Source organism: Lycium barbarum, chromosome 4, assembly GCF_019175385.1.
Source record: "Lycium barbarum isolate Lr01 chromosome 4, ASM1917538v2, whole genome shotgun sequence".
In the NCBI taxonomy this organism is placed as follows: Eukaryota; Viridiplantae; Streptophyta; class Magnoliopsida; order Solanales; family Solanaceae; genus Lycium; species Lycium barbarum.
The window spans coordinates 37,185,571-37,196,006 of NC_083340.1; positions in this window are offsets into that span (position 1 = coordinate 37,185,571).

Genomic DNA, 10,436 nt, shown 5'->3' on the forward strand with positions numbered 1-10,436 from the left:
CTGGATGCAATAAATCTTAATAGCCCTTTGCAATGATTTTTTCGAGCTGAAAATCATGTCTTTTTCAACATGAGCCTTTTGTTATAAAAGATCCACTGACTCTTTTCACAAACTTCGTCGAATATGATCATCATCCCTAGTAAAGACAAAGGCATCTGGGCGATCTTGAAGATGATCAAGATAGGGGATCTCATCGGAATGTCACTCAATTGGGGTCGACTCTTGCTGTTCAAATGGTTGCTGTGAATCCAGTTCCTCCTGGTGTGCCGGACTGTTCATCATGTCTTACAACAATTCTACTTGATATTGAGGATTAGTTCCAACCTCAAGCTCATCCTCACTTTGCTCATCGTCACTTTCCTCCGCATTAGGTATTTTCTCACTATTGCTCGATGATGTCACTATATAATTCGAATAATTCGGACCATCCATAGCAGGTCTTTGCCTATAATTTGGTGCAACCACCACATTCTCCCAACATAAGAAAGTAGAGTATTTTAACTACTACACATCAAATAATACTATTGATGTTAAAAAAAATAGACGTACCGATAGTAATCAACTACACCGAAACTTGAGGGAGGACCATCATTTTGAGTAGTTGGATAGGCTGAGGATGTTCCAACCTGATTCATCCATCTCGATTGAGGGGACCGTCCGATATGATCCATATTAGGTGTATAACCCCTAAATAATATAATCGACATCATTAGTAGCATTCAAGTGCCACTACACATGTAAAAAATGAATATTTACCATTGCCCATCAAATTGCTGACTTAAACTATCCAGAGGGATTTGACTCGTCAAAATGCCTTCATAAGTACTCATGTCAGGGTAATTGTGTTCATAAGTAGGTTCTGCTTGAGTGACTTCGGCCTGAATTCTAGACGGGGCTTCCCGACGAGGTCTATTTCAGGCTTCCCAAGGAGCCCTAGCCATGAATTCAAGTCGATTAATGGGGACCTTCTCTATGTACGTTTCAAGGATGTTTAAATTTATGCATTCCTTATAATCATAAGGTGCCTTCAAATAATCCGTCAAAGAACCACCGTCTTGAATGTACCACTGTCCATAACTAGTTACACCTTGCGGCGTAAATGACATTGGATATTTTCCAATTATATTTAAATCAAAATCACTCCTTCTAATTTTTAGTCTATTAGACAAGACTTGGAGTAGTTTTGAGAATTTTAAGTCAAGTGTTAACTTAACATAGTATTTTGGGGGAGAATCATAGCGCAAATTATTTTCCTATATAATTTGTCCGTCCCAGAATAAAGAAACTCTAATTTTTGGAACATCTTCCATTTTTTGACTAATTTAGGAGGAATACAAAATGCAAAAACTGGATGAAACTTAGAATTTGTGTTAAAAATTGGATGAAACTTAGAATTTTTTCTCTCATTCGAAATTTGTATTGATAAGATTTGAAATTTGAATATTGAACCAACGCATGCATGTAATTAGTATGTTTTGCAGTGTTACGTCAAATCAAATTAAGTACGGAGTGTTGCATAACGTATGAATTAACCGCGCTATGTCAGTCCCTGCCAGTATAGCGCAGTAAAATACTGCGTTATGTCAGCATAACGCAGTAAATTGCTGCGTTATATATGTATAACGCAGTAAATTACTGCGTTATTCTATCATAACGCAGTATTTTACTGCGCTATACTGCTGCAATATGTTGTCCCTTCAACTATCATACAGAAAAACGTCATAATTCGAATCAAACTTTAAGTGTTATATAACGTAATTTGACGAATAGTTACCAACCACACAAAATTCCACACAAAATGGAGTTACTATGTCATTTTTTGACCAATTTAGATATTAGCCGTGTTATATCGTTCACTCCAGAAAACATATTCGACGCAATGAGTAGGACATGGGAATTGGGTGAAGATTTTGAATACTCAAACAACATGAACGAGAGATACAACCAATGTTACAACAATATGATGATAGAGGAGTGGAAGTGGCGTGTTAGGGAGGCTGCAGCACTGGAGCAAAAGTTAGTGTCAGTAGGGTTTAAACGCCCAAAAAAACGTGCTATGTCAATGCCTCGTGAAACTCCACAAGAGTTTGATTTTGCTCTTAATGACACCAATCCTTCAAACAAAAATGGCATTCGAGCACTTTTCAACCACTAAAACGGCAATCCGAAGATTTTCTTATCTTTGATGTATTGAGCCTACCTTATTAATCGCACAAAAATAAATAGGGTTCTATATAAAATATTGAAGATTCGGGGTCCCGAAGCATGATTAATCTATGGTCAAAGTACGTTAAAAAGTGTAATGAAAGAGGGGTTAATCAAAAGGGCAAAAAAAAAAAAATAACGAACCCTTTAGCGCAGTATTTTACTGCGCTAAAGCACTTAACGGCTCCGTCACGATTAAGTGCTTTAGCGCAGTAAAATACTACGCTAAAGGCAGTTTTGTAACTTTTTTTTTGTTGGGGTAGTTTGGTTCAAAAGGTTTTTATTTGGGGTCATTTTGGTTCCGGACTCCCGCTTCAACCTCCCCTCTCTTCCATTACTCTGGCCACGCGCCACCCTTCATTGATAATTCTCTAAGAATTTGTGATTAGGAACTTCTAAATATAAAATTAATGTTAATAATTGTTAGTGTTATGATTTTAATGATTACAAATTATTGTTTAGGTACTATACTCAAAGGTTCAACTAAACTCATTGGACAGAAAAGCCTAGTGGACAAAAAGAGTTCAGTCGGCTAGATAGGAGTACAAGCCCAAGTCTGCTGCATAAGGAAAGTATTTCAAGGCACGAAGAAAATAAGCTATTGCTTATTTTTGGAACAAGGATTAGACTTTACTCAATCAATCAAATCAGCATAATCATTGAGATTCAAGCATTAAATCAAATCTGCATATACAAGGAAACAAGTACCATTCTAACAAGGCAAATGGCGCATAAGGAAGGCAGCTGTACAACATTGATTATCTGGCACATAAGGAAGGCAGCTGTACAATATTGATTATCTATCATTGACGCACAAGGAAATGAGTATCTGCCAAATAAAGGTGATGCCACAGAAGGAAAGAAATGTTACAGACTTAATGAGCTCTTGCTTTATTTTTGGAAATTAGGATCCTTAATATTCCTAATTTACAAGAATCAATTCTCTTGGGTTAACATCTCTGCTGAAAAAGAGTCTAACGGCTAGTTGATTTGAAGACTATATATTCAAGATAGAGACGAAGAAAACCATACTTTGGTCTCATACTCTCAAGCTCTCTGCTTTACTTTTCACGAACATTGTATTCTTGAGTGATATAGTGTAAACAAAAAAGAAAGGAGAGATATAGTATAGTTTGTGAGGCGTTGTATCAAAAATATCACGAGTGTTTGAATGTAGACATAGGAGCTCCATTCAAACAAACCATTGTACCAATCCACTTACAAAGAGCTGCACAGAAACACTCTTGTAACCCAAGGAGATTGGACTAGGATTCACATTGAATCTGAACCAGTATAAAAATCTTGGTGTCATTTACTTTCTGCACTTTTATTACTGGATTGCTTTATAGTCTACTAGGGTTCCAAGTTAGTCGACTGTCTGAGCGAAAAAGTTACAATTCATCCCCCCCCCCCCCCCCCCCCCGGTCTCGCACTTTCAATAATATGTGATTAGGAATTTGAAAATATAAAAAAAATCTTGATTTTTTAAATTTGGAATGAAATGTGAAAATAGAAATCGGATTTTAATATTTCGTTTACTTATAATTTAGAGATAATTTTAGAGACCTCCCATTAAATTTGGCCTCATAACACTAACGTTCCTCCTGGTTTGCAATATTAGGCTTGTCGTATGTAACAATTCTTATTACCTACTTATTATTATGTAGAAAATTAGTAAATTGACTGATTTGTCCTTTTTAATTTTAAGGGACCATTTATAAAGCCTTTTATTTTCATGCAATCATATAAGTACATTGTATGTTCTATAATATCATAACTATAAGATGATGAAAGGTCAAAGTAATACAGCTTGTGTTATCTTGTACAAGAAAAGATCATAAATGAAACGTGGGCGTCGCCCCCATTTTTATCATTAATTTTTGGTATGAGTAAGATTTGGATGCTCTTTTGTGGGGAATCAAATTATCACAGTATCAATTATAACACCTTCTAAATGGTCATGAATCATGATGATGTGAAAAGAATCACTAGCAGAAGGGGGACCTCCTACCAACTTTTCGGTCTTCTCTTAGTTCCCTTATAAATTGTACATTTTGTAAAAATTAAGACTTGGTATTTACTAGTTGGTACTTGACATAAAATAAAATAAACTCTACTAGCAACAATTAGGGGTAATTTTACTAGCGACAGTGTTTTACCAAAAATAAAAAATAAATAGTAAGCAGCTTAAAGTTGGAAGATCCTTCTATTTATTAACGTTGTGTTTGGAATGTCACCTCGTAATTAGATTAAATGTAATTATTAGGCTAGTAATTGTACAACCTAGTAAATAAATAGTAATTACACGGTATATGAAATAATTACAAAGACCTTTTTGTTTGTCATAACATAATTTGAGTGTAATTACAAGCGTGTTGTACAAGTAAATTACACAACTAAATCTTATCAATTTTTAAATAAAAATTAATTAACAAAAATTAAACGTTAATGTTTGATAAAAATGTGTTTATATAATAAATATTATTAAACTTTATCTATTACTAGGTATTCAAGATACATATTATTTTGTAATATAGTATTAAATAATTATAGATTTAGAACTAATTATACTAAATAAATAATTGATATATAGTTTTCAAATAAATGATATTTTAGTTGAAGTAACTAATGAAAATTCTAACTAAGACACATTTTACAAGTACATTATAATCTGTATGTTTGACAAAAAATCAATATTGCAACCATAATTTCATAACATCGTTCAAATATTTGCTAAAGAGTAACCTATCGATTTTGGCATCACTTAGTATAAGTTAAGTTTGTCTATAACCTCATTAAACAAGGAAAGTCAGCTTTAATGTCATCAGTCATTATAAGTCAAGTTTGTAGTTGATTCATTCTTCTTATGATTTGGAGACATTGTTTCAAAAGATTATAGATGATAATAAAACAACGAAGTGAAAATGAAGAAAATAACAAAAAAAAAAAAAAAAAAACACAAAAGGAAAGAAAAAAGGACACATCGAAAATTCTGAAAATCAATAGTTGTTTTTGGTGCTCTTCACCATCTTCATGTGTGTTCTTGTTCTAGCCACGATCTTAATTCAAATTTTCAAGAGAAATTCAATCCAAATTTGTTATAACCTATCGATTTTGACATCACTTAGTATAAGTTAAGTTTGTCTATAACCTCATTAAACAAGGAAAGTCAGCTTTAATGTCATCAGTCATTATAAGTCAAGTTTGTAGATGATTCATTCTTCTTATGATTTGGAGACATTGTTTCAAAAGATTATAGATGATAATAAAACAACGAAGTGAAAATGAAGAAAATAACAAAAAAAAAAAAAAAAAACACAAAAGGAAAGAAAAAAGGACACATCGAAAATTCTGAAAATCGATAGTTGTTTTTGGTGCTCTTCACCATCTTCATGTGTGTTCTTGTTCTAGCCACGATCTTAATTCAAATTTTCAAGAGAAATTCAATCCAAATTTGTTATAACTTCAACTAAAGAATCCCCCCCCTAAACAAGCTACTCAAAGACAATCCCAACATTAATTTCTCAAATATGTTCATCAAAATAACTATGTCACTCCCCGAATCATGACCTAGGTGTAACACGGCACTCGGTGCCTTGCTGCATGTAACCGAGCGAACCACATGATTTGTTGAATCAACATAGGCCATGAACTGATGCAGAATATAAGTTAAAGCATGAATAGTCTAACAAACATGAATCATCATAATACTAATGAAAATACTGTTTAAACATGATGCGAAAATAATCTGAAAATATAATAAGTACTGAGCCAATACTGGCTATTCGACTTTGGACATCTGACATGACATAACTGAACTAGTCTATGAAACCTCTGACATGAGTCTCACTGGTAAACTATTTACCGAGAAAATACCCCTGGCATACCTTAACTGTATAACTAACATGAAAGAAAAATAAAGATAACACCCTGAATAGAATGGGGCTCACTAATAGTTTATACGAGCAATAGTCCTAACAAGCAGATCCATCGTCTGGTAAGTCAATCCACAATGCAGGCCCCCAAGCAATAAAAGGGGATGTCAGCACACTGGAATTGTACTGGTATATAAAGCAACTGAATGAAATAAACATGGCATATAGAATAATAGAGCTGAAACTGAAACTGTATCTGTAAGCTGAACATAAACATGAATATCAACTGACATGTATATGTATAACATGAATAAAATGTTTTAAGTCTGTAAAGATATCTGTGGGAGTGCATGTCACGCCCCGAACCATGTCCTAGGCGTAACACGACACTTAGTGCCTTACTACATGTGACCGAGCGAACCACATGGCTTGCTGAATCATTATGAGACGTATCATAAGCGGAATAAGACATGAATGCATAGTGAGCCTTTGTAAAACATAGTAAGTCATAATTTAAATAGAAATACTTGTTTGAATCATGAATGCGGATAACATCATAAATGAGCCAAAGATGGCTACACAACTCTGAGTATCTGACATAACTGATTGACTAGTCTAGTCTATGAAACCTCTATCATGAGTTTGACTAGAAAACATACTTGCTGGGACAAGGACCCCAACATACCTTAAATGCATAACTAATCATGAAAGTAGGCAACTGACTAAACCCCCGAAAAAGATGGGGCTCACCAACTAGCTGGTACGTGTAGAGTCCTACTAAGCAGATGTGTCGTTCTGTAAATCTGTACCTGCATCGTGAAATGCAGGCCCCCGGGCAATAGAAAGAGGATGTCAGCACATTGAATGTACTGGTATGTAAAGCAATTGAATGAAATAACATGGGACATGAAATAACATGCTAAGAGCTGAAACTGAAACCTTGTCATGAACATGAATATCGACATGGACGTAATTACATATATATAAAATGGGTAAAACATTTTAAGTTGGGAGAGAAATAAATATATAACTGACAACATGGTCTGGTACTTGCGTCCTACCAGCAGAGCACTCACACCTTGCCAGGGTAATGAGATTTAAACATGACATGAAAGGATCCAGTCATTATGAGAAATCGTTCTAAACATGGGCGGAGCGATCCTCATCCTACGGTGGCAACGTAGTTTCAGGTTGTTTGAAGCCTTCTCGGTAATCTATGCAACACCCAAAAACATGAGTATGGAAAATAAGTGACACTTGGTGCCCATGGCTTTTCATGAATCATAACTTGCATGTAAATGGATATCATTCGTATTATTCTTACATGAACTTATAAAACATATATAACTTTTCTTGAAAATATCATAATAGCTTGTGAGTCCTTGATTTCATGAGATACTTGTCATAATCTTGAAAATATGTTCATGATTCATGAGTTATAATAATAGTTCATAATTATATATATATATATATATAATTAACTTGAAAACATGCTTGTAACTTGCTAGATAAAATCATAAAGCTTCATATAAACATAACGAGAACACATGAGGAAGCATTCATGATTCATGGATTAAGCTAGGGTTCCTAATAACCGTAATGAAAGATTAGGGATACAATAACGATTATAGATACAAAATTCATGTTCATAAATACATAAATATGGGCTACCAATATGTTGGGTTTAATGCCCTAGGATTTGAACTTCATGGATATCAAGAAACGGAGTGTGGGAAGAATGTAGAGATTCCCACACATGGATAGAAGTTCTACATACCTTAATCGCTCCAAAAACTTGAGAAAAGTCTGAATCTTTGAATAAGAAATTCCAAAATCTTGATTCTTGAAACTTGGAATGGGTTTTCTTGAAAACCCTAGGTTAGGAACAATGATTTCTTGTTTAGATTACAAGGATATATATTAGAATTGACTTGGAATGGTTAGAATTGGCTTACCTTGGTGTTCTTGGTGATAAGAGAGGGTAGGAGGTCGTTCTAGGGCTTGAAGGAATGAAAAATAATGATTTTGGACTGATTTGGACGAATATATACTGTTATGGGTCGTAAATTATATGGCCACTAAATACGGTCGGTATTTCATAATATTGGTCGTATTTCGGGTCGTATTTTTGGACTGCTTTGCGACTCTTCAGTAAAATGACTATAACTTTTTGTACAGATGTCCGGTTGACCTCTATAATATACCGTTGGAAAGGTATTTCAAACCTCTACAACTTTTATCAAGGAAGTTTTCCCAAATTCCCAAATAATAAAGGGGTTATGGGCGCTGGAAGTAAGACCTCCTACAAACTCACTTGAAAACATGCCGCGTAGAGTGGCTTCCAACTTTATTTTGCCCAAAGACTCTTCTTATGACTTGATTAGTTTTCAAAACACTTCCTGTATCTCCCATATTAGTTCCATTATACCCCCCCCCCCCACAATCTTACACGTTAAACCTTAACCCAAAGATCCGAGATATTACAGTGCATTAGTATAACCAACATGTAGCCACCACATAAACACGTGGCGTCTGATCGCGACCCGATCAGCTAAGCCATCTCATACCTTGTCGCGGCATGAGACATGAATGGATCCTATATCCTGCAATGGGAAAACATGAAGGAATCGTCCTAACTGGACAGAGCGATCCTTATCCTACGCTAGCATATGTAGTTTCGGGTATTAAACCTTCTCGGTAATATGTGCAACTCCCAAAACATGAACATGGAGATAGTTGGCTTAGAAGCCCATGAATATATAAGCATGACTTGTAACATGGTATATAAGTATGGTTTAACATGAACATGAATGTATATATAACTTGCCTGAAATATGGAAGCATGTAGGATTTTCATGGGATTGATCATAATAGCTAATAACTTGCATTTAAGAACCCATGGAATGCCACGTATGGATTTTCATGGATTACGAACAGATTCTCAATAACCAAAAGGGAATATTAAGAACACAATAACGAACTACTAATACAAACATGGTATATCATGGTACACATACTTAGGGCTATCATGAACATTTCTAGAAACTTAGTTTTGGTGAACTTTTGTATAATCATGGTAGAACATGGCGTGGGGAAGAACAATGATGTTCCCACATGTAGATAGAAACCCTACATACCTGTGACGCTCCAAAACTTATATAAAAGTCTGAACATTGAGAAGAAGTCCGAAAGCCATAGTCTCGAATCCTCGTGATGGGTTTTCTTGAAAACTCTGAGTTAGGAAAAATGAATTCTTATTTAGAAGTCATGAATACATGTTAGAATTCACTTGAAAGGCTTGGAATAGGCTTACCTTGGTGTATCTCATTGGTGGGAGGAGAAGAACTTCGCTCTAGGGATTGAGAGTATGTAAAACTGAATAAAATACTGAACCCACGAATTTATAGTTTTCACAGAAACGGGCACCATGTACGGCCTGTACAATGGTGTCGTACCTGGATTGTCAAAATCCAGTGATCGTGATTTTTCGACTGCAGGGTGCGGTCTGAATGTACGTCCCGTACAATGATGTATGGCCCGTACTTCTTAACCATACCTGGAATGTCAAATTTTAGAAACTCTGACTTTTCTCCTGGTGACGTACGCCTACAAAGTACAGCCCTTACAAAATACGTAAAAAATCAATTTAACGCTCTGAGGCTAATTTTCAATTCCAACAATTCCCATCTTGGTTTCTAAGTCCCTGAATCATGAATAAGCCTAGTTAGGAGGTACGAGGTGTTACAAAGTAATCCATTTTGAACCTTCAAGCTTTTTAAAGACTCATTAATGGCATATATAACCATAGTCACCACCTCCTTCTTCTTCAATTTCTGTCACAACACCCATCACCATTTATTTTCGAGGTAATTTTGTTATATCCCGTATTTTTGAACCTCGGAGCATCTGCTGGGGTGGGGCCCACATACCGAGATTTTTTTTTGGAACATCTGAAAAGTCATATGAATCACATATGTAAAGTTAAACACAACTCATGAAGTACCTTTGGACCAAATCAAAGTGGAAACCCTCCAAACGAATATTTTTAAGAAAACGTTTTCGGGTGACCTGCCTTTGGGGGGAAAAAACTGTATTGTAAGTTTGGAATTTCGAAAATACCTTGAAATAGAAGTTGTAGATAATTGAATTAGCTTTCCATCCATAGGTCGTGGGTTCCCAGGTGACGTCGGTACAAGGAGATATGAACGTTTTAAGGTCGAAAGGTCAGTGGGCTAGGCCCAACTCGGGACCAACCGAGTTGGCCCAAAAAAATGAGAAAAAAAAATTCAGGCCCAAGTGAGGAGCCATTCGGCCATGGTCCATAAAAAGGATCCAAGCCCATGGAATTAAGTCATG